This window comes from Elaeis guineensis, unplaced genomic scaffold (genome assembly GCF_000442705.2).
Source record: "Elaeis guineensis isolate ETL-2024a unplaced genomic scaffold, EG11 Super_Scaffold_1000033, whole genome shotgun sequence".
Classification (NCBI taxonomy): domain Eukaryota; kingdom Viridiplantae; phylum Streptophyta; class Magnoliopsida; order Arecales; family Arecaceae; genus Elaeis; species Elaeis guineensis.
This window is the reverse complement of record NW_027332424.1, coordinates 7,573,776-7,601,055: the sequence shown is the minus strand read 5'-3', so window position 1 is coordinate 7,601,055 and position 27,280 is coordinate 7,573,776. Positions and strand designations below refer to the sequence as shown.

Genomic DNA, 27,280 nt, shown 5'->3' with positions numbered 1-27,280 from the left:
GGAGAACCAGTAATGAACCAACTCCATCCACTGATGAGGGGGTACATCAGGAGGACAATTCCTAGCAACCTCCTCCTCTGTCATACCCTGTCTCATATAGTCCTTCTTCAATTGTGCTTTATATTCTTTCCATTTGCGGTTGAGAGACTTCATTACAAAATCATGAGTGGATGGAGGGAGAACAAACTTGCTCTATAAAAAAAAATGTTAAATGAAATAAATTATATAAATGATTAACAATTAATATACAGTATGAACATCAATTTATTACCTCTATAACTCGGAGGAGCTCAACTTTGTACGTTGGAAGCATGTCATTCCATTTTGCATAGCCCAACGGACATAGCTGAGGCCTCCGAGCAACAGTCCCCAAAAATGAAGTCAATAAGCAGGCAGCTTTCTTAATTGGCTGACCTAGCTGATTGCACTCCACAACAATCCTCTCGCCCTCACGCATCTGCCACACATCTCGTATTACTGTGGGTCCGCGTCTGGGGCGTACTCTCCCGGATCCGTCTGCAAAAAATACATAAAAGTAACTATATCATAAATATACATAAAATGAAATAAAAAAAAATTACATGAAAGACAATATATACCCTGCACGTGTATCTCATCATCTGGCTGATGAACAGGAGGATCGTGCTGTGCTGATGATGAAGGACAGGGCTCAGAATGCTGTGCAGCTGAACTGGCCTCAGGCTGTTGTGCTGAAGAAGACGTACCGGCCTCTGTCTGTGAAAACTGGAACTGCACACCAGCATATCGTCCCCTGCGACGCATGATGTCACCTAGCATTTATATAAATAAAAGGTAGAATCAGTTAATATATGGAGTAAAATAACACAATAATTAATGCAAAATATATACATCATAAATAATTATTACCAGTAACAATCAAGCAGTAGTGTTTTCTTCGAATTCTGTTCTAACCAACGTCGTCGTAGCATTTAAATCATCAGCTGGCACAAAATTGTAGGGCATACATTGTGTATAAGTGTCATCGTCATCATCCTCCACTTGGTTTCCCATATCATATAAGTCTCTAGGTTTTGTTTTGATGACAGTAAACCAATCTTTATCTTTTGCGTCTTGTACATAAAATACTTGACGAGCTTGAGATGAAAAAATGAATGGGTCATCCTTCAATAACACACCAGTGTGTATCAACCTTGAAAAATTTACAAGTGTAAATCCATTTGCATCTTGTTTCAAATCCCTTGGTGAGTTTATGTCTATCCAATCACATCTAAACAGTACTACTTTAAATTTTCCATAATAATCCAACTCATAGATATCTTTAAGTGCACCATAATAGGATTTTCCATCCGCTTCCACCATAACACCGCTATTCTGTATTTTTCTAAATTTCTCCCGTTCTCTAGTATGAAATTTAAAGCCATTAATTATGAAACCATTATATCTATTCACAATCTTGTTAGGTCCTCGAGCAAGAGCTATTAGTTCATCTGACTTATTTGTCTCCATCATCTTTGATACCTAACAAAAAATGATATGACGAAGTGCAGTTGAGTTATCTGATATTAAATATGTATCAAAAATTAATATATCCAATAATTAAATATAAATCACACCTGATTCGAAAGCCACATAGGGAATAACTCGACCAACCATCGTTAGATGTCTCATCATTAGATGTATGTATGGGCTCCTCAACATGCATACGTTCCGTATGCGTACATCCATCAAACATCCCAACTGTTTCTTGTATACTACTGAATTCTCCTAAATTTTGAACATCAAATCCAAAAGCATCTGTGATCAAACCCCTTATATCATCATCTCTTGCAGAATTGTCTTCTAGGCTAGTGGATCCGCAATGAGTCAGGGGTTGGTTACATGATGATGGCAACATAGATTCTCCATGAAAAATCCAGTCGGTATAACCTCTTAAAAAACCATTCCATACCAAATGTTCTTCAACATTTTGTGGATCTAAAGAAGAACTATTTACACATTTCCGACATGGACATAAAATCTTTCCATTCAAACTACTTTTCTCCATACCAAATTTAATGAAGTCATGAACTCCATCTAAATATTCTTTACTATTCCTTGGTTTATTTATCCAACTTTTGTCCATTGTAGGATAAAACTGACCGAACTTGCAATTTATCTAAAAATAAAAAAAAATTATACAATCTATATTAATGCAATGAGTAAAAAATATCAGTCATTTCATAAAATCCAAAAAAATAACAGCTAGATAAAGTTTACATAGTAAATGCTTGCTATCATCAACTAATAGGTAAAGAAGGTCCTATCCCATTCAGAAAATGTATTAATTCTATAGGTCAATTACAAAAATCAAATGATATGCAACAAGAGCCGAAAAAAATTTCGACAGCATTTCTCCTTAGTTCTTCCGTATAGGAAGAACAAAAGGAAAATACCATCCGAAATTTTTTTCAAACCTCTCAGCATATCATTTGATTATGGTAATGACCTATAGAATTACTCACATTTTCCAAACTGTCCATACTGGACAATCAATTGATCAATGTACATAATTCTTTTATCCGTACAAAAATAAATAAATGTACGGATATAATAGAATATGTACATTAATCAAAAGACGGGTCTATGTTTCGATGCAATGTAATTTTTTTTTAAAATTAATTCATAATTAATTTGATTTAATACCTGATATTAACTTGGGGAGTAGTGGACAAAGAAACTTGGCCCAGCTTAATCCAGATGCTTAGTCTTCATCAGTCACGAAGATAAGGATAACGTAGGCCACACGATATCAGGGTCCAGCCACATAACGAGCGCCACATGTCAGATAAGCAATCGATCAGGATTCATGAAACTATGAAATTATCCATTCATCAACCATGTATCACAACCTTAATTAATTGTACTACATATTTTCGGGTGAACCTCGTAGAGAGATACTAAGAGGGTGTGGTTGTAAATTGATCTAGCTCTATATCATTTATTTTATGCTACACAGGTTTACCATATTTGATATTTGATAACTGGTTGTAAATTGATCATGTACAACCAGTTGTTAACCACCAAATCCAAAAGAGTATGACTTGCATAATTTGGAGCACAGACATACATGAAGTACAAGCCTACTCACTAAATCAAAATTTTCCTGTTACACATATTTGCATTATAATCCTTGCACAAGCACAGTAAAATAGAAACTTCAAAAGAACTATATATAAGCATGCCATTGATCAGAGGAAACAAACACAGAGAAGATTCTGGAAGACAGAGTGAGTGAAAAATAGATGCAGAAGCATAAGTAAGGGGGATTGGTAGCAAGAAGAGCAACATACTCACCGATCAAAGAGATTTTCAGGGTCCATCCTAAAATGTCAGGATAAATTTCACCACACTTCATAAACATTGCAGTAAAAAAACTTTCATTAATGAATTCAAGGTTTCATGTATTTAGAGCATGACATGATGACGGATGCTAAACAAGATTAAAGTATGATTTACAGCAGGAAGGTTGAAACAGGCCAAAATGAAATATAATAATACTATCATTGATCCAAAGAGACTAAATAACATCATCCACAGAAAGTAACATAATGACAAATAGATGAGTCATGCTCAAGTAATCACAAAATAATCAAAACACAACACTGCTAACATCATACTTGTTTCAAAATGAAAGAAAACATGGATTTAGGACGCCAGGTTTTGTGAAAGAAAACCATGCAGCACTAATAACGTCATATTGTTTTTAACTAGAATATTATGAAGGTGTAACTCTAGAAGATCATAATATTAGCATTTGCATTTCGTTACAAAAGAAAAAAACTACGAAATACAGATAACTCCAAAAGTTCATTATTTGTTTTCCTTATATTAGGCAGTGTATCCTTTCATCTTTCGTTCTACATTAGCGCTATATAGGCATTAAATAGCAATGTGTATCACAACATCATGGTAGCACATCTCCAGTAAATTAGAATCATAAGATTTGGTATAAAATTATCCCATCTCCCTCTCTTGCATTAGATGAAAATGAACCCAAATAAAGGGTTTTGGAATCCTTTTATGACCCATTGCCGGCCCAAACTAGTCAGCAACTACCAGATCAAACTTTCTATATAAGCCGATACGGGCAACATGAACCATACTGCAGAATACACACCTACTTGAAATGGAAGATGAGTCACATGCACATCGCACATGCACAAGGCAGACATGGACATGCACAGAGAGAAACCAATTGATGGACAACTTGCACCATCAAATTTCAACAGAGAAGAACTCTCTCACTTTCCTAGACCTAGGCGTATCAAAACCAGTCATGTGAAGATCTCCTCACACTCCGTAAAACCTAGCATCCACAGCAAAGAATTCTAGACCAAATTCGGAGCTCCAAAGAGAAGAACTCGCAATGTAAATCCTCTGTCCGTCTTTCTAAATATAAAGAACCCTAATTTCGAGCTTCCAAGCTCCACAATATCAACTAATTAAGAAGAAATACTAAAGAACAAGGGAATTATACCAGAATCCACGGATATCTCATCACCTTGAGGATTCGATTTGCGGATTTCTCGGATTCTGGGGTTTCCAGGCGGTGGATCCGATGCTGGAGCTGGATCGACCGGAGACCGCGTCGATGTTCGATGACGGAGAGGATTTCCGCTCTGAGAAATGGTAAACACATATTAGATGCGATTACCGGTCATGACACAGGGAAGGAGGGAGGGGGAGAGAGAGAGAGACCGAACCTTTGGGCCGAAATTGAATCGGTCGAACACGAATCAGTCTGCGCCAAACAAAATCCAAGCAAAAGTGCACGGCAATCGAAGGGAATCGTGATGGGAAGATGGCCGCCGGGAGGGGGGAGGGGAGGAGGGCCGGTGGGGTGGCTGCTTCCAACGGACGGTGTACGGCTTCGACAGCGCGGGTGCGGCGTCGACGGACGCGGCAGCAGAGGGGAGCGGCAAACGACGGTGAGCCGTGGACGGCGGATGCGCGTGGATGGCGGGCGCGGTGCCGGCGGCGGAGATGAGACGGGGTCGGTGGAAGAAATTAAGGATGGAAAGGGCGGCGGTAGATGGATTAGGGCACGGGGGAAGAAGGGTATTAAACGAACCTATCGACGCTTTTTAGCGTCGTAAATTACTGTACAAAAGCGTCGGCATTTGCTTTATTTGACGACGCTTTTGCTAAAAGCGTCGGCGTTCAACGCCGACGCTTTTAAGCGTCGTTAAACGACGACGCTTTTAAAAAGCGTCGGCAGGTCTGCGCAACTTGCCGACGCTTTCCAAAAGCGTCGGCAAAAAACTGTCGCTCCATGCCCTTTTCGTTGTAGTGACTTCATTCAGAAGTCTGCAGTTCTGGATGCATGATGACTTTGGAGTGTGGAAGTGCAGCTTATGATTCAGCAAAAATGCAGGACTTCACTTTAGCCCTGTGTGCTTGTTGCAGTGGGGAGGCTCTGGTGTAACCCCTCTCACCCGCTCCTCGTTACAGAAGGGCCATTTAAGATGTATTTAAGTAACAATTGTCACTGAATACAATCTTATGATAATTTCAGCATCCAAAAATTGTACTTCCTTTGCGCAGAATCCCTTCAAAACCACCAACTGAACTCAAGTTTAGGCACTTCTAACATTTATATGGAAACAAGCACACAATAAAAATAATGCCAGCTTTTGTATGAGAAGCCGATAATGACTTAGTATTTTTTCTTAAAAGAAATTTCCGATTAGGCAAGACTTTTCTTCTTGGTCTTAATCTGATCATGCATGAATCATCTTTAAATAATTTGCGCAACCATAAGACATTCGTGATAGGAAACAAGAACATCAGAGCATATCTTTCAGTATGATAGACACTGTATAGGGTGTCACTATCAAAACTAATGTGTGCCCACAGCATCACTGATTTTGTTCAATTTTCAAAATAGACCTAAACAAAATACCATATGTTGGTGCAAAAATCCGCTTGCGCCGGAGAAGCTGGAGTCGAGAAAGTCGCGGTCGCCGCCGGGACCTGCAAAGGAAGTCTAAACCGGAGGTGGGGTTGCTCCGGCAAGACCCTCCGACGCTCAAGTCAGTTCTCTGCCTCAACAAGAATGGAGTGCTCGAACGGAGAATTTAGCAGAGTTTTTAGATGAAAGATGAGAGCTTATAGAATAACGTATCTGGGGTTTCCCTTTTATTGACGGAGGGGGCAACAGATTGATAGCGACGCCTGTAACCGTCTGGTAGTGGGCCGTCCAGAGTCAGGAAGAATTTATTGCGGAGGGTAGTGGAGTGGGATCGTGGCTATTGCCGTGGCTCGCCACGTGGAATCAGTTACGGGGACTGGAGCGGCGTCCGCTGTCGTGACTGGTCAGGGAGTGGGGGACTCGCACAGAATCCGCCGCAGGGAGTGGAGCAGGATCATGGCCGTTAATACGGCCTGTCAGGGAGTAATGGGGCTACGCAGGGTCTGCCGCAGAGAGTGGAGCAGTGGTGTCCGTTACTGTGGCTTCTCAGGGGATCCAGACTTGTTGGCCGAAGTTCGGTTGGAGTCGGTAGCAAGGCCCGGCACCCGTAGGAGTTTGGACGAGGTCTTCTTGCAGTAGGGGGTCGTAGGCGGAGTTCGGCTCCCGTAGGAGTCCGGGCGTAGACTTCCTGTAATTGAAATAAAAAATGAAGTCCGGCTCCCGTAGGAGTCTGGACAAGGCTTACCAGCGGTCGGAGTCGTGGACGGAGCTCGGCTTCTGTAGGAGTCCGGGCGAAGTCTTCCTCGCTGCAGAAATTGCGGACGGAGCCCGGCTCCCGTAGGAGTCCGGGCGAAGTCTTCCTTGCTGTAGAACTCACGGACGGAGCCCGGCTCCCGTAGGAGTCCGGACGGAGTCCCTCTTGAGGTTGGAGCTGTGGACAGAGCCCATCTCCCGTGGGAGTTCGGGCGGAGTCCTTCTTCAGTTGAAGTTGGCGATGGAGCTCGACTCCCGTAGGAGTCCGGGCGGAGTCCCTCTTGAGGTTGGAGTCGTGGGTGGAGTCCGGCTCCCGTGGGAGTCTGGGCGGAGTCCTTTCGGAGTTGAAGTCACGGGCGGAGCCCGGCTCCCGTAGGAGTCCGGGCGGAGTCCCTTGCAACTAAAGTCAGGTGCGAAGTCTGGCTTCCGTAGGAGTCCGGACGGATCTTACCGGCAGTTGATGTTGAGGACGGAGTCCGGCTCCCATAGGAGTTCGGGTGGAGTCTACTTGCGGTTGAAGTTATCGGCGGAGTCCGACTCCCGTAGGAGTCCGGACGAAGTCTGTCTGCAGCCGTTGGAGTCGAGGATGAAGCCCGGCTCCCATAGGAGTCCGGGCGGAGTCTTCCTGTAATTAAAGTCAAAGGCGAAGTCCGGCTCCCGTAGGAGTCCGGACAAGGCTTACCGGCAGTTGAAGTTGGCAACGGAGCCCGGCTCCCGTAGGAGTCCGGGCGGAGTCCTCCTTGCAGGTTGAAGTTGTGGGCGGAGCCCGGCTCCCGTGGGAGTCCGGGCGGAGTCTTCTCGGAGTTGAAGCCGTGGGCGGAGCCCGGCTCCCGTAGGAGTCCGAACGAAGTCTGTCTGCAGCCGTTGGTGTCGAGGACGGAACTCGGCTCCCGTAGGAGACCGGACGGAGTCCTCCTGCAATTGAAGTTAGGTGCGAAGTCCGGCTCCTGTGGGAGTCCGAACGGATCTTACCGGCAGTTGAAGTTGGTGACGGAGTCCGGCTCCCGTAGGAGTCCGGACGAAACTCGCAAGGGCTAATCCCGCTGAGAACTTCGGCCGTGGGTATTTTATACCCAACAGTACATATAACATTATGATGGCTTGTTTGTAGGAACATTCAAATGGATTGTGTCTTATAGTTATAAAAAGCACTGTGTTATGCTTAAGTATTTTTATGAACATTCAAATGGATTGTGTCTTATAGTTATTAAAAAGCACCGTGTTATGCTTAAGTATTTTCAGGAACATTCAAATGAATTGTGTCTTATAGTTATAAAAAGCACTGTGTTATGCTTAAGTATTTTCAGATTTGATGGTTTATATATGATGAAACAGAAGTTCTTTATTGCTTTTATCATTTAGTACCTGCTAGAATTATAGAAAACTTATAGTCAAGGGTAGCTTAAAAGTCTCCTGTTTGGGATTGTGGAAGCAAGTTCATGCAGCTTTTGTTACTTAAAAAGCTTCTCTTCAGTAGGTTTGCTTAAAGTTTAGGATTTATGGCATTAGCATCCTACACCTTTTTACTCCAAATTAAGAAAACATCTTGTACAATTTTTAAAATGCCAACAAATCCAGTCCAGTGAGTTGGATTTGAAATTGATAATGACGTCAACTTATTGCCTTGACATTAGTGTGGCACTAGACGGCACCTTGTTTTCTGCTTACAGCACTACTTTGGGCATGTATGGTGTTGGGTACAAAATACCCACGGCCGAAGTTCTCAGCGGGATTAGCCCTTGCGAGCTTCGTCCGGACTCCTACGGGAGCCGGACTCCGTCACCAACTTCAACCGCCGGTAAGATCCATCCGGACTCCTACAGGAGCCGGACTTCGCACCTAACTTCAATTGCAGGAGGACTCCGCCCGGTCTCCTACGGGAGCCGAGTTCCGTCCTCGACACCAACGGCTGCAGACAGACTTCGTCCGGACTCCTACGGGAGCCGGGCTCCGCCCATGGCTTCAACTCCGAGAAGACTCCGCCTGGACTCCCACGGGAGCCAAGCTCCGCCCACAACTTCAACCTGCAAGGAGGACTCCGTCCGGACTCCTACGGGAGCCGGGCTCCGTTGCCAACTTCAACTGCCGGTAAGCCTTGTCTGGACTCCTACGGGAGCCGGACTTCGCCTTTGACTTTAATTGCAGGAAGACTCCGCCCGGACTCCTACGGGAGCCGGGCTTCATCCTCGACTCCAACGGCTGCAGACAGACTTCGTCCGGACTCCTACGGGAGCCGGACTCCGCCGACAACTTCAACCGCAAGTAGACTCCGCCCGAACTCCTACGGGAGCCGGGCTCCATCCTCAACATCAACTGCCGGTAAGATCTGTCTGGACTCCTACGGGAGCCGGACTTCGCACCTGACTTTAGTTGCAGGGGACTCCACCCGGACTCCTACGGGAGCCGGGCTCCGCCCGTGACTTCAACTCCGAGAGGACTCCACCCGGACTCCCACGGGAGCCGGACTCCACCCATGACTCCAACCTCAAGAGGGACTCCGCCCGGACTCCTACGGGAGCCGAGCTCCATCACCAACTTCAACTAAAGAAGGACTCCGCCCGAACTCCCACGGGAGATGGGCTCTGTCCACAGCTCCAACCTCAAGAGGGACTCTGCCTGGACTCCTACGGGAGCCGGGCTCCGTCTATGAGTTCTATAGCAAGGAAGACTTCGCCCGGACTCCTACGGGAGCCGGGCTCCGTCCGTAATTTCTGCAGCGAGGAAGACTTCGCCCGGACTCCTACAGAAGCCAGGCTATGTCCACGACTCCGACCGCTGGTAAGCCTTGTCCAGACTCCTACGGGAGCCGGACTTCATTTTTTATTTCAATTGCAGGAAGTCTACGCCCGGACTCCTACGGGAGCCGAACTCCGCCTACGACCCCCAACTGCAAGAAGACCTCATCCAAACTCCTACGGGTGCCGGGCCTTGCTACCGACTCCAACCGAACTTCGGCCAACAAGTCTGGATCCCCTGACAAGCCACAGTAATGGACACCACTGCTCCACTCTCTGCGGCGGACCCTGCGTAGCCCCATTACTCCCTGACAGGCCGTATTAACGGCCATGATCCTGCTCCACTCCCTGCGGTGCATTCTGTGCGAGTCCCCCACTCCCTGACCAGTCACGACAGCGGACGTCGCTCCAGTCCCCGTAACTGATTCCACGTGGCGAGCCACGGTGATAGCCACGATCCTACTCCATTACCCTCCGCAATAAATTCTTCCTGACTCTGGGCGGCCCACTATCAGACGGTTACAGGCGTCGCTATCAATCTGTTGCCCCCTCCGTCTATAAAAGGGAAACCCAAGATACGTTATTCTATAAGCTCTCATCTTTCATCTAAAAACTCTGCTAAATTCTCCGTTCGAGTACTCCATTCTTGTTGAGGCAGAGAACTGACTTGAGCATCGGAGGGTCTTGCCGGAGCAACCCCACCTCCGGTTTAGACTTCCTTTGCAGGTCCCGGTGGCGACCGCGACTTCCTCGACTCCAGCTTCTCCGGCGCAAGCGGATTTTTGCACCAACAGGATTGGCACTAGAGGAAGGGCCTGTGTCTTCGCAATACCCTTGTTCTTAAAGGAGCGCTCAACGGATCCACCTTTGGTCATCTTATCCGGCACCCACTCCTCCTTTCCTCATCTGATGCCTTCTCGCGAGGCATTCGCACAACTACCTCCGGCTATGGTCGCCGACAAGGAGTGGCCGGACGATCGGCCTCTATCGGATTCCGTCAACACCATTTCGGGGGGATCCCGACGGGAGGCAACCAACATACCGGCTGTATCCCCCAAGCGGCAAAAGGTTGAAGAACCCATAACCTTTACCGAAGAAGACACCCAGGGAGTCCAATTCTCTCATAACGACGCAGTCGTAGTTTCCTTGAATATAGTAAATTACGACGTCCGTCGCATTCTTGTCGATAACGAAAGTTCGACCGACATCTTGTTCTACGATGCCTTTTCAAGAATGTCCGCTCTTGGCGATCATCTGAGGCTGATTTGCTCCCCCCTGGTAGGGTTTACCGGTGACGCTGTTCCGACGGAAGGAATGATAGCTTTGACTGTGGCCGCGGGTCAATATCCAAAGCAATCCAGGGCTCTGGTGAATTTCTTGGTGGTGAAGGCGCCATCCGCCTACAATGCAATCCTTGGCCGACCCAGCCTCAATGCTCTCCGAGCTGTCGTTTCGACCTACCATTTGAAGTTGAAGTTCCCCACCAACCAGGGGATCAGAGAGGTCCGGGGAGACCAAGCCCTGGCCAGACACTGCTACAACATCGCCTTGCAAAGAAGCGATCAGGCTGACCCCTGTCCCATCGATGGACTAGATGCTTGCGATGACCTCACCGAAGAAAGGGGCGGCCCAATCGAAGATCTGGTACCAATCCCTTTGAATGATGGAAATGCGGAGCATGTGGCGTTAATTGGCTCCAACCTGGGGGAGGAGGTGCGGACGTGTCTTATTGATTTTCTACGAAGGAATGCAGACGTTTTCGCTTGGGTTCCGATAGACATGCCGGAGATTGACACGAAAGTCATGGAGCATCATCTGGCCATCGATCCAAAGCATCGACCGACGAAAGAAAAAATCCGGAGTCATGCCCCGGAGAGGCAGAAGGCGATAGCCGAGGAAGTGGATAAGCTCCTCAAGGCCGGATTCATTAAGGAAGTCAATTATCCTGATTGGATTTCCAATGTTGTTCTGGTCAAAAAAGCAAACGGCAAGTGGAGGATGTGCATAGACTTCAAAAAGCTGAATAAGGCTTGTCCAAAGGACAGCTACCCCCTTCCCAGAATCGACCAACTGGTGGACGTGACCTCAGGCCATGAGCTCCTCACCTTTATGGATGTGTTCTCCGGCTATAATCAAATTAGAATGGCGTCGGAAGATGAAGAAAAGACAGCTTTCATCACTAATCGTGGCCTTTACTGTTACAGGGTCATGCCTTTCGGCCTCAAGAATGCGGGCGCAACCTACCAACGGTTGGTGAACAAAATCTTCAAAGAGCAGATCGGCCGAAACATGGAGGTCTACGTGGACGATATGCTCGTAAAAAGCAAGTCTTCCAGAAATCATGTCGCCGACCTCGAGGAGACCTTTGACGCTCTCCGAAAGTATAGAATGAAGCTGAACCCAACTAAATGCGCTTTCGGAATAACCTCAGGAAAGTTTCTGGGCTTCATGGTATTAGGGCGCGGGATTGAGGCCAATCCAGAAAAAATTCGCGCCATTCAGGAGATGACCGCCCCAAAGTCGCTCAAAGAGGTTCAGCGCTTCACAGGGAGGATAGCGGCTTTTAATCGCTTCGTCGCGAGGTCGGCCGAATGGTGCTTGCCCTTCTTTCAAACCCTCAAGCAGCCGAAGAACTTCTGTTGGACCTCTGAGTGCCAACAGGCGTTCGAAGAGTTAAGAAGCTACCTTAGCTCACCCCCGCTGTTGGCAAAGCCTGAACCTGGGGAGGAACTATTTTTATACCTAGCGGTCTCTCCCATGGCCCTCGCGGCCGTCCTTGTCAAAGAAGAAACAAAAGTCCAGCGACCAGTCTACTACATTAGCCACGCACTGAGGGATGCCGAGACCAGGTATACCAAATTAGAAAAATTGACCTACGCTTTGTTGGTTGCAGCTCGGAGGCTCCGATCCTATTTTCAAGGGCACACCGTGACGCTACTCACCGATCAACCGATCAAGGCAGTTTTGCACCGGGCTGACACCTCCAGAAGAATGGCAAAATGGGCGATCGAGCTCACGAAATTCGACATCAACTACAGACCTAGACCAGCAGTAAGGGCCCAAATACTGGCAGATTTCATAGTAGAGTGCACCATCCCAGAGGAGGCCGAACCTGAGCAAAGCAAAGCCGGCGACCTGAAGTCTCAACCGAACTCCCCCAACGAAGAGGCCAATCCCTCTGATCGCTTTTGGACCCTCTATGTGGACGGATCTTCCAACATGTCGGGCGCAGGTGCAGGCCTGATCTTGGTCAGTTCGGAGGGAGTCATCGCGGAGTACGCTCTGCGTGTTGAAAAATGTGTCCCAAAAAGCCAATCGTCAAGCTGTTGACGGTTGAGCAACCAAGTATTGTAATTGATTTGTTAATAAATAAAATATATTTGGCATCTTCATCATAAGCTTTCATCTTCTAATGAACTCCGTTGTTATGATGAAGTCCTTAGGACTATTTAGGTTCGATAAAGAGAGGATTTATCGATTAGTCCTTAAAACTGTTCACGACCAAATGATAGGCTGTTAATAAGGATGTCAGCTTCTATCGAGCATAGGTCGCTGTAGGCCATATGGGTTGGTTGTCCTCTTAACCAAGGAGTGTGGAGACACTGGTATGGCATACAGGTGAGATGTAAGGGTACATCATCATTGAACGTGACCAACTCCAGAGCATTCTGCTGTCGAGAATGTCTCTGATGGGATATAGGTATAAGTGTCCCTTAGACTTGAGATCGCCTCAGTGACTTGCAAGCAACTCACTGTGCTTTGGTACTGGACTAACTGAATTTCTAATTCAGAGACGGAAGGCTTCTGGGCATAGTCAAGTACTTGCGAAGTCAGAGTGTGATCGAGATGGGATTGACCACTCCAAGAGTTGGAGAAGAATGAATCGCTGTATTTCAATTTAGCAAAACCTTGGCCAGGGTAATCCATCAGATGGATTTGATATTTTGAAATACAATGTGGACAACCTGATCAGAGTTGACAGATAAACTCTGGGGTGTCCTATGATCATTTTGGTCAAGGGGATGAATTATATGAAAACTATATCCGCATGGGTTCTAAGGATGTTGTTCTACACATTCGACCTATCCGGTCGTCGGGTACCATTGCTAGATGGTCACTTCGATTGGTATAGGAATTTATTCCTATGCTACTGGCTTAGGTTCGGACCTATGAGATCACACACATTAGAGTTCATGATCCGATCGGATGGTTGATCAACGATTAAGAATCGTTCTAGGGTTAAATGATCAATACGATTGACATTTAACCCAGTGCAAGTGTTGCAGGAGGATCGATTAGCAATTCGATTGCTAATTGGCTTAATTTGATTAAGCCAATGGGCTGAGATTAAGTCTAATTAAATATAATTTAATTAGATTTATTTTGGGCTTGATTGGATCAAGTCTAATTGGTTTATTGGATAAGCCAAGTGCAAGGAAAAACTAGTCCTAGTTCAACTAGGACTTGGGTCAATCTAATTTCTAATTTGATTAGAAAATTAAATCAGATTTAAATCTAATTTAATCTGATTAAATAAGGTTCTTAATTAGGTTAAGACCTATTTTAATTGGGTTGATCTAATTTTGATTTGATTTGGTTTGGGAAACCAAATTAAAACAAGTTATGAGACAGAATCCTAGTAGGACTAGGATTCCACCTTGCGCCACATAAACCTTCTCCACGCCCTCTCTCTTATTCAACGCCAATCTCCACTTATTTTGTGCGACAAAAGCCCTCTCCCAGATCTCTCCCACATTCACAAAAGATCTCTTTTCTTCTTTCTTACATGAAAGGTGGTTTGGATCAAATCTAAAAAGAATAAGTTTGGATTTCGAATTCTATGAGATAGAGTTTTAGAAATCCAAAACTCTTTCAATTTTGCACCGAATTTATCCAAATTTTTTTTGGAATTTTTGTGGCTTTTAAGGTTTATATTTTACACCCTTTTCTGATAATCCATGCATGAAAATATAGAGGAGGTGCTCAAGAGTTGGGCGTCTCTTAACTTGCCATGTTTGGATAAGCCTTGACTTAGTGTTTGACCTAGACAAGGACTCTATCATATCTCTCTAGATAAGGTGAGTTTTTTTGTGAAATTTTAGGAGAAGTCAGAGATATGAGAGACCTTTATGTCATCCAAAAATCAGAGAGAAATACCTTTGGGTCGTGGATATATAAAAGATGCAAGTTAGGGCATTTAGAGAGAAAAACGTGAAGAAGAAGAGGGTCTTCTTCTAGGGTTTTTATTTTCATATCTTTCCTCCTTCCATCTTCAGTTTTCTGAGAGTGTCTCAGATCTGAAACTCCTCCTTCTACTTTCCATCTTTAGAAGAGTCCAAATCAAGAAGAAGGAGGCACCTAATCAACCATCAAAGAAGGATCAGCGCAGTACTAGCATACTGTGCTGATTTCCTGAAGCAAGACTTCTGATCGAGATTCGTGGGCTCGTGTGGACGACTCTTAGAGGCCGGACGCGTGTGCGGCTTGCAACATCATCCTCAAGCCCAGATCAGCAAGGTTAGAATGTCTAACTTGCAAGGTAATAGATTTGATCTATTGTTTAATACATACATTAGATGTAGTATAGAAACATGTTGATATGATCAACATGTAGTTCATGCTATATTTATATATTTTAATTTCTGATTTAATGTCACGTAATAATCATGTAATAGGATCTTAGATCTAGGGATTTTCTGATCTTAGAAAATAAATTTTGATTTATTTTAGTCTTCCGCTGTATGATCTTGAAAAAGTTTCAAGATCTAACCCTCTTTTTCAAGATCAAACCCTGAAACCCTAGATCTGGTTCCTACACTACGTTTCGAGTTCCCCGCAACAAACAATGGAGCGGAATATGAAGCTCTGATCGCAGGACTAAGGATCGCCAGAGAGCTGGGAATAAGTCAGCTCCGGGTGCACAGTGACTCTCAACTGGTGGTGGGGCAAGTCAGCGGGAGTTACGAGGCGTGGGAGGATAGTATGGCCAGATACCTTGAGAAGGTAAAGGAGCTCACCCCCGCCTTCAGCAGCTTCAACATTAGACAGATTCTAAGACTGAAGAATACCAGAGCCGATCTTCTCTCCAAGCTGGCAACATCGGCTCCGGCCAAATTGCCCAAAGGCGTCCTCTTTGAAGTTCTAAAACATCCGAGTATAGAAGAATCGCGGCCCGTAATGGAGATCGACCACGAGCCCAGCTGGGTCGACCCGCTGATAACCTATCTCAGAGATGGAGTTCTCCCCCAGAATGCGAAGGAGGCTCGGAAGCTCCGAAATCAAGCCTCCCGGTACATCCTTTATGAGGGCAAATTGTACAAAAGATTATACTCCTTGCCCCTCTTGAAATATCTCCGGCCCTCGAAAGCTGACTACGCCTTGTGGGAAGTACATGAGGAGATTTGCGGAAACCATTTGGGGGCTAGATCTTTATCCCACAAGCTGCTCCGCCAGGGATATTACTGGCCAATGATGCATCGTAATTCGATTGAATATGTCAAAAAGTGTGATCGATGCCAGAGATACGCCAACATCTAGAGACAGCCCACCACCGAGCTCGCACCCTTGAGTGCCCCATGGCCTTTTGCGCAATGGGGGATGGATATCCTTGGCCCTTTTCCCATGGCATCTGGGCAAAGGAAGTTCCTCCTCGTAGCGATCGACTACTTCACCAAATGGGTTGAAGCCGAACCACTAGCAAAAATCACGGAAGCAAAAGTACAAGATTTCGTCTGGAAATCGATCGTGTGTAGGTTCGGTCTGCCTAGAACCCTAATCACTGATAATGGATGATAATTTGCGGGAGCAAAATTTGCTGAATTCTGTGAAGATCTAAACATCTCCACAACTTCACATCAGTAGCCCATCCTCAGGCGAACGGCGAAGCTGAGGTGACCAACAGAACCCTTTTGCACGGGATTAAGACAAGGCTTGAAAAAGTGAAGAAAACTTGGGCGGACGAACTTTATCATGTGTTGTGGGAGTATCGAACTAGTCAGAGGCTACCTACGGGGGAAACCCCTTTCGCTTTAGCCTTCGGTATGGAAGCCGTCATCCCCATCGAGCTTAAACTCCCGTCAGCACGAGTCGTGGCGTTCGACGAATGTCAAAGTTCGCAAGGTCTTAGAGCCAACCTCGACCTACTGGAAGAAAGACGGGAGATAGCTCAGGTTCGGATGGCAGCCTACAGATAGAAGGTTGCTCGATATTACAACACCCGGGTTAAGAACAAAGCCTTTGGAGCGGGAGATCTAGTGCTTCAACGAGCCGCTGTCTCGCAACCTCAGGACCGAGGAAACTCGCCCCAAACTGGGAGGGACCATATGAAGTCAAAGAAGTAGTCCGGCCCGGAACTTATTATCTCAAGGAACTCGGAGGAGCCGACCTCCCGCGACCATGGAGCTTGGAAAACTTGCGATGTACTACCAGTAACTTCATTTTAATTGAAAATCACATACCTATATGTCCTTGGACAATGCAATCAAACTGTATCAAAAACAAATGGAAACCTCATCCCGACAAGGTCGAAGGCCCGGTTCTATTTAGACCGGATGGGGGGAGAGGCCCTACAATGCCCATATGCGCCCCCACAGCCATGTCAGGAATAGGAGGAGAACCTCATCCTGACATGAGCAAAGTCAAAGGCCCGATTCTTTTAGACCGGATGGGGGGAGAGGCCCTACAATGCCCATATGCGCCCCCACAGCCATGTCAGGAACAGGAGGAGAACCTCGTCCTGACATGAGCAAAATCAAAGGCCGATTCTTTTAGACCGGATGGGGGAGAGGCCTTACAGCGCCCTAACGTGCCCCCACAGTCATGTCAGGAACAGGAGGAGAACCTCGTCCTACATGAGCAAAGTCAAAGGCCCGGTTCTTTTAGACCGGATGGAGGGAGAGGCCTTACAGCACCTAACGTGCCCCCACAGCCATGTCAGGAATAGGAGGAGAACCTCGTCCTGACATGAGCAAAGTCAAAGGCCCGGTTCTTTTAGACCGGATGGGGGGAGAGGCCTTACAGTGCCCTAACGTGCCCCCACAGCCGTGTCAGGGACAGGAGGAGAACCTCGTCCTGACATGAGCAAAGTCAAAGGCCCGATTCTTTTAGACCGGATGGGGGGAGAGGCCTTACAGCGCCCTAAGCGCCCCCACAGCAGGCCAGGAACGGGAGGAGAACCTCGCCCTGGCTCGAGCAAAGTGGAAGGCCCAGACTCCTACGGGAGCCGGGCTCCGTCCACAACACCAAGGAAGACTCCACCCGAACTCCTACGGGAGCCGGGCTCTGTCCACGATGCCAAGGAAGACTCCACCCGGACTCCTACGGGAGCCAGGCTCCGTCCACGATGCCAAGGAAGACTCCACCCGGACTCTTACGGGAGCCGAGCTCCGTCCACGACGTCAAGGAAGACTCCACCCGGACTCCTACGGGAGCCGGGCCCATCCACGATGCCAAGGAAGACTCCACCCGGACTCCTACGGGAGCCAGGCCCCGTCCACGACGCCAAGGAAGACTCCATCCGGACTCCTACGGGAGCCGGGCTCCGTCCACGACACCAAGGAAGACTCCACCGAACTCCTACGGGAGCCGGGCTCCGTCCACGACGCCAAGGAAGACTCCACCCGGACTTCTATGGGAGCTGGGCTCCGTCCACGACCCCAAGGAAGACTCCACTCGGACTCCTACGGGAGCCGGGCCCCGTCCACGACGCCAAGGAAGACTCCACCCGGACTCCTACGGGAGCCGGGCTCCGTCCACGACGCCAAGGAAGACTCCACCCGGACTCCTACGGGAGCCGGGCTCCACCCACGACTCCAATCACAGGAGGGTTCCGTCCGGACTGAAGGAACCAGATCTAGGATTTCAGGGTTAGATCTTGAAACTTTTTCAAGATCATACAGCGGAAGACTAAAATAAATCAAAATTTATTTTCTAAGATCAGAAAATCCCTAGATCTAAGATCCTATTACATGATTATTACATAGAATTAAATCAAAAATTAAAATATATATAAATATAGTATGAACTACATGTTGATCATATCAACATGTTTCTATACTAGCTACATCTAATGTATGTATTAAATAATAGATCAGATCTATTACCTTGCAAGTTAGACGCTCTAACCTCGCTGATCCGGGCTTAAGGATGATGTTGCAAGCCGCACACGCGTCCGGCCTCTAGGAGTCATCCACACGAGCCCACGAATCTCGATCAGAAGTCCTGCTTCAGAAAATCAGCACAGTATGCTAGTACTGCGCTGATCCTTCTTTGATGGTTGATCAGGTGCCTCCTTCTTCTTGATTTGGACTCTTCCAAAGATGAAAAGTAGAAGGAGGAGTTTCAGATCTGAGACACTCTCAGAAAACTCAAGATGGAGGGAGGAAAGATATGAAAACAAAAATCCAAGAAGAAGACCCTCTTCTTCTTCACGTTTTTCTCTCTAGATATCCAAACTTGCATATTTTATATCTCCACGACCCAAAGGTATTTCTCTCTGATTTTTGGATGGTAGAAAGGGCTCTCAAGTATCTATCTCTTATTAAAATTTCACAAGAAAATCGTCTTATATAGAGAGATATGATAGAGTCCTTGTCTAGGTCAAACAGCTAGTCAAGGCTTATCCAAACATGGCAAGTTAAGGGACGCCCAACTCTTGAGCACCTCCTCCATATTTTCGTGCATGGATCACCAGAAAAGGGTGTACAATGTAAACTCTAAAAGCCACAAAAATTTTAAAAAAAATTTGGATAAATTCGGTGCAAAATTGAAAGAGTTTTGGATTTCTAAAACTCTATCTCATAGAATTCGAAATCCAAACTTATTCCTTTTAGATTTGATCCAAATCACCTTCCATGTAAGAAAGAAAAGAGGAGACCTTTTGTGAACGTGGGAGAGATCTGGGAGAGGGCTTTTGTCACACAAAATAAGTGAAGATTGGCGTTGAATAAGAGAGAGGGCGTGGAGAAGGTTTATGTGGCGCAAGGTGGAATCCTAGTCCTACTAGGATTCTGTCTCATAACTTGTTTTAATTTGGTTTTCCAAACCAAATCAAATAAAAATTAGATCAACCCAATTAAAATAGGTCTTAACCTAATTAAAAACCTAATTTAATCAGATTAAATTAGATTTAAATCTGATTTAATTTTCTAATCAAATTAGAAATTAGATTGACCCAAGTCCTAGTTGAACTAGGACTAGTCTTTCCTTGCACTTGGCTTATCCAATAAACCAATTGGATTTGATCCAATCAAGCCCAAACCAAATCTAATTAAATCATATTTAATTAGACTTAATCTCAGCCCATTGGCTTAATCAAATTAAGCCAATTAGCAATCAAATTGCTAATCGATCCTCCTGCAACACTTGCACTGGGTTAAATGTCAATCGTATTGATTTTTTAACCCTATAATGATTCTTAATCATTGATCAACCATCCGATCGGATCATGAACTCTAATGTGTGTGACCTCATAGGTCCGAACCTAAGCTGGTAGCATAGAAACAAATTCCTATACCAATCGAAGTGACCATCTAGCAATGGTACCCGACGTTCGGATAGGTCGAATGTGTAGAACATCCTTAGAACCCATGCGGATATAGTTTTCATATAATTCATCCCCTTGACCAAAATGATCATAGGACACCCCAGAGCTCAACTTTCAACTCTGATCAGGTTGTCCACATTGTATTTCAAAATATCAAATCCATCTGATGGATTACCCTGGCCAAGGTTTTGCTAAATTGAAATACAGCGACTCATTCTTCTCCAACTCTTGGAGTGGTCAATCCCATCTCGATCACACTCTGACTTCGCAAGTACTTGACTGTGCCCAGAAGCCTTCCGTCCCTGAATTAGAAATTCAGTTAGTCCAGTACCAAAGCACAGTGAGTTGCTTGCAAGTCACTGAGGTGATCTCAAGTCTAAGGGACACTTATACCTATATCCCATCAGAGACATTCTCGACAGCAGAATGCTCTGGAGTTGGTCACGTTCAATGATGATGTACCCTTACATCTCACCTGTATGCCATACCAGTGTCTCCACACTCCTTGGTTAAGAGGACAACCAACCCATATGGCCTACAGCGACCTATGCTTGATAGAAGCTGTCGTCCTTATTAACAGCCTATCATTTGGTCGTGAACAGTTTTAAGGACCAATCGATAAATCCTCTCTTTATCGAATCTAAATAGTCCTAAGGACTTCATCATAACAACGGAGTTCATTAGAAGATGAAAGCTTATGATGAAAATGCAAAATATTTTTTATTTATTAATAAATCAATTACAATACTTGGTTGCTCAACCGTCAACAGCTTGACGATTGGCTTTTTGGGACACATTTTCCAACAACTCCCACTTGTCCTAAAGCCACTCGGCACAGTATCTAATACCCATCTTCGACTTGTGGTTGTCGAACTCCTTTATTGCCAAGGCTTTAGTGAAGGGGTCGGTTAGGTTCTCCTTTCCATCGATCTTCTGAAGGTCGACGTCACCTCGATCCATGATCTCTCGGACCAGGTGGAAGCGGTGCAAGATGTGCTTTGTCCGCTGATGTGCTTTGGGTTCCTTCACCTGAGCTATGGCACCAGTGCTGTCACAGTAGAGCAGGACTGGACCATCGAGAGAGGGTGCTACTCCGAGCTCGTTGATGAATTTCCTCAGCCACACAGTTTCTTTCGCGGCATCTGATGCTGCGATATACTCCGCTTCACAAACAGAGTCTGCCACAGTATGCTGCTTGGAACTCTTCCAGCAGATGGCTCTACCATTCAGAGTAAAGATATAATCCGACACGCTCCTGCTGTCATCATGGTCAGATTGGAAGCTGGAGTCTGTGAACCCCATAAGTTTCAGATCTGACTCGCCATAAACCAACCATTGGTCCTTAGTATTTCTCAAATACTTAAGGATGGCTTTAACCACTTTCCAGTGATCTTCTCCAGGATCAGATTGGTATCTACTCACTACTCCTAGTGAGTATGCCACATCTGGTCTTGTACATATCATGGCGTACATGATAGATCCACGGTTGAAGCATATGGGACTCTACTCATACGCTCTCTCTCTTCAGGAGTTGTCGGACAATCCTTCTTAGAGAGAGAAATTCCATGGCCTATCGGTAGATAGCCCTTCTTGGAATTTTTCATGCTGAACCTCTTCAGCACAGTGTCTATGTACATGGACTGGGATAACCCAAGCATCCTTTTAGATATATCCCTATAGATCTTCATCCCTAGGATGTAGGATGCTTCACCCAAGTCCTTCATGGAGAACTGTGATGACAACCAAACTTTTATTCCCTGTAGTGCGGGGATGTCATTCTCGATTAAGAGAATGTCATCCATGTACAAGATAAGGAATACCACAACTGGACCATTTGCCCATTTATAGATGCAGGGCTCTTCTCCATTCTTAATGAAGCCATACGTTTTGATCACCTTATCAAAATGCATGTTCCAACTCCGAGAAGCTTGCTTCAATCCATAAATGGATCTCTGAAGCTTGCAAACCTTGGACTCATCTGTGGATGTAAACCCCTCAGGTTGTATCATATACACCTCTTCGGTCAGCTCTCCATTCAGGAAAGCTGTCTTTACATCCATCTGCCAGATCTCATAATCCAGATGGGCAGCTATTGCAAGCATTATCCGAATAGATTTGAGCATTGCCACAGGGGAAAACATCTCGTCATAGTCAATACCATAACGTTGACGATACCCCTTGGCAACCAGACGGGCTTTATAGGTCTCCACCTTTCCGTCTGCACCCCTCTTCCTTTTGAAGACCCATTTACACCCAATGGGTTTAACCCCTTCAGGTGGGTCAACCAATGTCCATACATCGTTGACCTTCATGGACTCCATTTCGGATTTCATGGCTTCAAGCCATTTCTCGGAATCAGGTCTCTGCATAGCATCCATATAGGTGATCGGATCCTCATTATTCTCATCAAGTTCGATGGGATCACCGTCCCGGACCAAGAAATCGTAGTATCTGTCCGGCTGATGCGGTACTCTATCGGATCGCCTTAATGGTACAGGTATATTGGGCTCTGGATCTGATCTAATCATATCCGACTCAGGTTCAGCTATTGATGTCGGTCCTTCTACCTATTGAACTTCATCAAGTTCAACCTTAGAGGCAACGGTTCCTTCACCAAGGAACTCCTTTTCTAAAAAGATTGCCTTAAGGCTGACGAACACCTTTTGTTCATCAGCATGGTAGAAAAAATATCCTTTTGTCTCTTTGGGGTACCCTATGAATGAGCATTTGTCAGACCTAGGTCCAAGTTTGTCTGTGACTAATCATTTGACATAGGCCGGGCACCCCCAGACCCTAAGGTGTGAAAGTGCTGGCTTACGTCCTGTCCATATCTCATATGGAGTCTTAATTACAGACTTACTTGAAACCCTATTTAATAGATAACAAGTCGATTCGAGTGCATATCCCCAGAAGGATATCGACAAGCTAGCAAAACCCATCATGGATCGGACCCTGTCTAACAGAGTCCGATTCCTCCTTTCAGACACACCATTATGCTGTGGTGTTCCTGGAGGAGTCCATTGGGAGAGAATCTCATTCTCTCCTAGATATGTGAGAAATTCACTAGAAAGGTATTCTCCTCCTCGATCAGATCGAAGAGTTTTAATACTCTTCCCAGTTTGTTTTTCTACTTCACTTCGGAATCGTTTGAACATTTCAAATGAATCCGACTTATGTTTCATCAGATAGACATATCCATATCGGGATAGGTCATCCGTGAAAGTTATGAAGTAGAAATATCCACCTCTAGCACTGGTGCTCATGGGTCCGCATACATCAGTATGTACTAGGCCCAAGAGCTCAGTAGCTCTCTCACCTTTTTCAGTAAAAGGTGACTTGGTCATTTTATCAAGAAGACAGGACTCACAGGTTGGAAGTGATTCACAATCACTTACTTCGAGGATTCCCTCTTGAGTCAACCTGTTTATTCTGTTCTTGTTTATATGACCTAGCCTACAGTGCCATAAGTAGATATCTGACACACTATCTAATCTAGGGTGCTTGCCAGTTGAATAGACTACATTAACAGGTTGTGATAACATATACACACCATTGTTCAAATGTCCACAAAAAATGGTAACACCATTCTCAATGATATTACAAATTTATTTCTTTATTGAAATTTCATAATTATTTTTGGCCAGAAGGCCTACAGAAATGACATTTAAAAAGAAACTGGGACAGAAATGACAATCATTAAGAACAACGATATGGGATTCAAATACAAGTTTCAAGATTCCTAATGCTAGAACTGGAACTGGTCTTCCATCTCCAACGTTCAGGAACCTCTCGCCTTGCTCGAATCTCCTACTGACCTGCAACCCCTGCAACGAATTGCAAATATGGTAAGGGCTACCGGTATCCAATACCCAGTCAGTTATATCACAAATAGAGAAATTGCAAGGAGTTATCATATAAATACCTTGCCCAGCAACAACTTGCTGCTTTCTCTGCCTGTTCGGGTCTAGGGAGGCAATGTACTGGGGACAGTTCCTCTTCCAGTGCCCCCACTTCTTGCAAAAGAAGCATTCAGCTTGACTCTTATCGGGTTTGATCTTTTTGGTCTGACACTGCACAGTTGTCCTAGCCTGAACTTGCACCTTCTTTACTTTCTTCTTCTTGTTCTTCTTCCCTTTCTCAAAGGATCGAGAACCAGAAGATGAACCTCCCACTAAGTTCACCGACTCCTTGTGAAGTTGGTGATCCTTCTCAAAGTTCTGAAGCAACCCCAGTAACCCATGGTAGTTCTCTTCAGGCTTTGTCATTCTATAATGAGTGAGGAATGGGAGATAAGACTTGGGCAGCGAGTTCAGTATTGCATCTTTCCCAAGCTGCTCATGCAAGGAAAAGTCGAGCTTGCTCAATCATTCTATCAGCTCGATCATGTACAATACATGATCAGTGACAGAGGCACCATCCCGCATTTTGGCATTGAAGATGGCACAACTAGTCTTGTGCCTCTCCACGTCATCGGGTGTGCCAAAGGCATCCTCCAACACTTGAAGCTTGTCCTTTGGCTGAGCCGTCTCGAATCTGCGACTGAACTCGTCGCTCATGATAGCCAGCATGATACAGTGCACCGTAGTCTGATCACTGAGCCACTTCTGGTAAGTGTCTCTGATTGTTCCATGTGCATTGACAGCTGGCTCCTCAGGTGCAGGATCTATTATCACATATAAGATCCGTTCATGCTCCAGGACTATCTTCAACTTTTGGTACCAGCTACCGAAGTTGGGTCCCACCAACTTATCATTGTCCAACAATGATCAGAGCGATAGGGAAGTGGCCATATTTGCACAAAGGAGAACCATAACCTAATTAGTAATTGATTCATTAAACCTAAAGATTTGGACTTTAATCAAAAGGTTTCTCCCACTATTTTATTCGAATTGGTAGCCTCTACCTTCAATTCGAGGAATTACCCTAATTCCTTAGCGGGTACTAGAATCCACTTAGACTGCACACAAGCCCAACTTTGGTTGGCCAACCCATGTACATCTAAGGGTAGGTTCATAACCAATTGTTTTTCTAAACAATTTCTAGTAATTTTAATTTTGCCCCAGAAACCTAATCAGTAGGCTTTGGCCTCCACTGTAAGGATCCGGTTAGGTCCAACCATTAACATGATCATACTTGGTGTATCTAACCAACGAATGATTAAGCCCAACTTTGGTTGGCTCACCTAACCACCATTAGAGAGACACTTCCAAGTAATCATATGATGAGTGATAATTCCATTAGTCAACAAGCACCAGGCCTTTGGGTCTGCAATGATTATTGAGTTCATGGACTCATTATCAAACACCTTAATGGGAGGCTATGACTCAGTTATCTCCATAACTTTATCATTTTAAGGACCTAATAATTTTAGAGGATTAAATAATATAGAGGATGATGTCAGATGAACCAGCTTATCATGATCCTCCCACTGACTTCACCAAGTCAGCTTAAGGGAGACCATTAAAAGGGCTGGTCTAGGAGCACCTAAATCAGTCACACTGATTTACCTAGCTGACATGGGTCAGCTCGAATAGTCAAGTGATCCGATCAAAACATAATTTCACCAAGAGGCCAGGTAAGTTCGATCAGTGGGAGGGTCTGCCAAAACTTGCCTTAGACACCATCATGAATGGCCAGGTAAGCGGGCTCCCAATTAAAAACCACCGGTCTGGTTTACCTTAGACACCAACTGGTTTAATTAGTTTCGATTAGATCAACCTAACAGTTCGTGCTAGACCGCTTAGCCAAGAATCAAGTCCATTTGGTTCTCGTTAAAGACATGGACTTGACCAACTACAACTATTGTAATTGATCTAGAGAATCCTTGACCTAATCTAAGACAACAATTGATTAGATTTAGTCCAATTCTCTAATTAAGTCCATCTTTAATCTAACCACAGGTCTAACCCAATTAATGGACCTAATTTCCACTAACCCATTAACCCAATGTGTTATGATTTGTGTCTTAGGTTCTTCAATTCACAATCCTAGAACCTAATCAAACAACTTCTTAATTCTTAATTAAGTTTTTGGGCTGAGGGTTGGGTTCGGCTTTTCAAAAAATAATTTTCATATTTGTAAAATAATTTTACAATATGATTCTACCAATCATATTGCATGTTTGATTTATAATCAAGATGCAAGTGAAATAAACATGAAACTACTTTAGATCTAATCTAAACAGGTTCATGTAATTGAAACAATTTCAACTTTAAATAATTTCTTTGCATAAAAATTATTAACAAAGAGATTTTATTTCAGATTTAAACATCTTTTAAATCTAATAAATCATAAATTTAATCTAGATCATATCTAACAAATTTATGATTAAAGATAGATCTACACAAACTAGGACAACCTTTGCACTGTAAGGGGTAAACCTTACAGCAAGACAACCTTGCAGTTTGTGATTGATCTAAAATTTTAATTTCAGATTTAATAATCAGATTATAAATTAGATCTAATCTAAAAAATAATCTAAGCATGTATAAATAATCATGTAATAAAGAACCTGGCTCTGATACCAATTGAAGGAACCAGATCCAGGGTTTCAGGGTTAGATCTTGAAACTTTTTCAAGATCATACAGCGGAAGACTAAAATAAATCAAAATTTATTTTCTAAGATCAGAAAATCCCTAGATCTAAGATTCTATTACATGATTATTACATAGCATTAAATCAAAAATTAAAATATATATAAATATAGTATGAACTACATGTTGATCATATCAACATATTTCTATACTAGCTACATCTAAGTATGTATTAAATAATAGATCAGATCTATTACCTTGCAAGTTAGACGCTCTAACCTCGCTGATCCGGGCTTAAGGATGATGTTGTAAGCCGCACACGCGTCCGGCCTCTAGGAGTCGTCCACACGAGCCCACGAATCTCGATCAGAAGTCCTGCTTCAGGAAATCAGCACAGTATGCTAGTACTGCACTGATTCTTCTTTGATGGTTGATCAGGTGCCTCCTTCTTCTTGATTTGGACTCTTCCAAAGATGAAAAAGTAGAAAGAGGAGGAGATCTGAGACACTCTCAGGAAACTCAAGATGGAGGAGGAAAGATATGAAAAAAAACCCTAGAAGAAGACCCTCTTCTTCTTCACGTTTTTCTCTCTAGACACCCAAACTTTTCATCTTTTATATCTCCACGACCCAAAGGTATTTCTCTCTGATTTTTGGATGGCAGAAAGGTCTCTCAAATATCTATCTCTCCTTAAAATTTCATGAAACTCATCTTATATAGAGAGATATGATAGAGTCCTTGTCTAGGTCAAACACCTAGTCAAGGCTTATCCAAACATGGCAA

General features: G+C 44.7%; 1 protein-coding gene and 1 long non-coding RNA gene across 2 annotated transcripts in view; both read right to left on the bottom strand.

The window, feature by feature from the left end:
* LOC105048268 (kinesin-like protein KIN-13B) overlaps positions 1-27,280 on the bottom strand; it is a 177,306-nt gene that overhangs the window by 29,436 nt on the left and 120,590 nt on the right. The gene's annotated exons all lie outside the window — the stretch shown is intronic.
* Positions 512-4,853, bottom strand: LOC140854520 (uncharacterized). The gene is made up of 3 exons (XR_012137731.1): positions 4,523-4,853; positions 2,665-2,727; positions 512-791 (listed from the first exon to the last, which is right to left on the bottom strand). It is a non-coding gene; the product is annotated as an uncharacterized lncRNA (long non-coding RNA).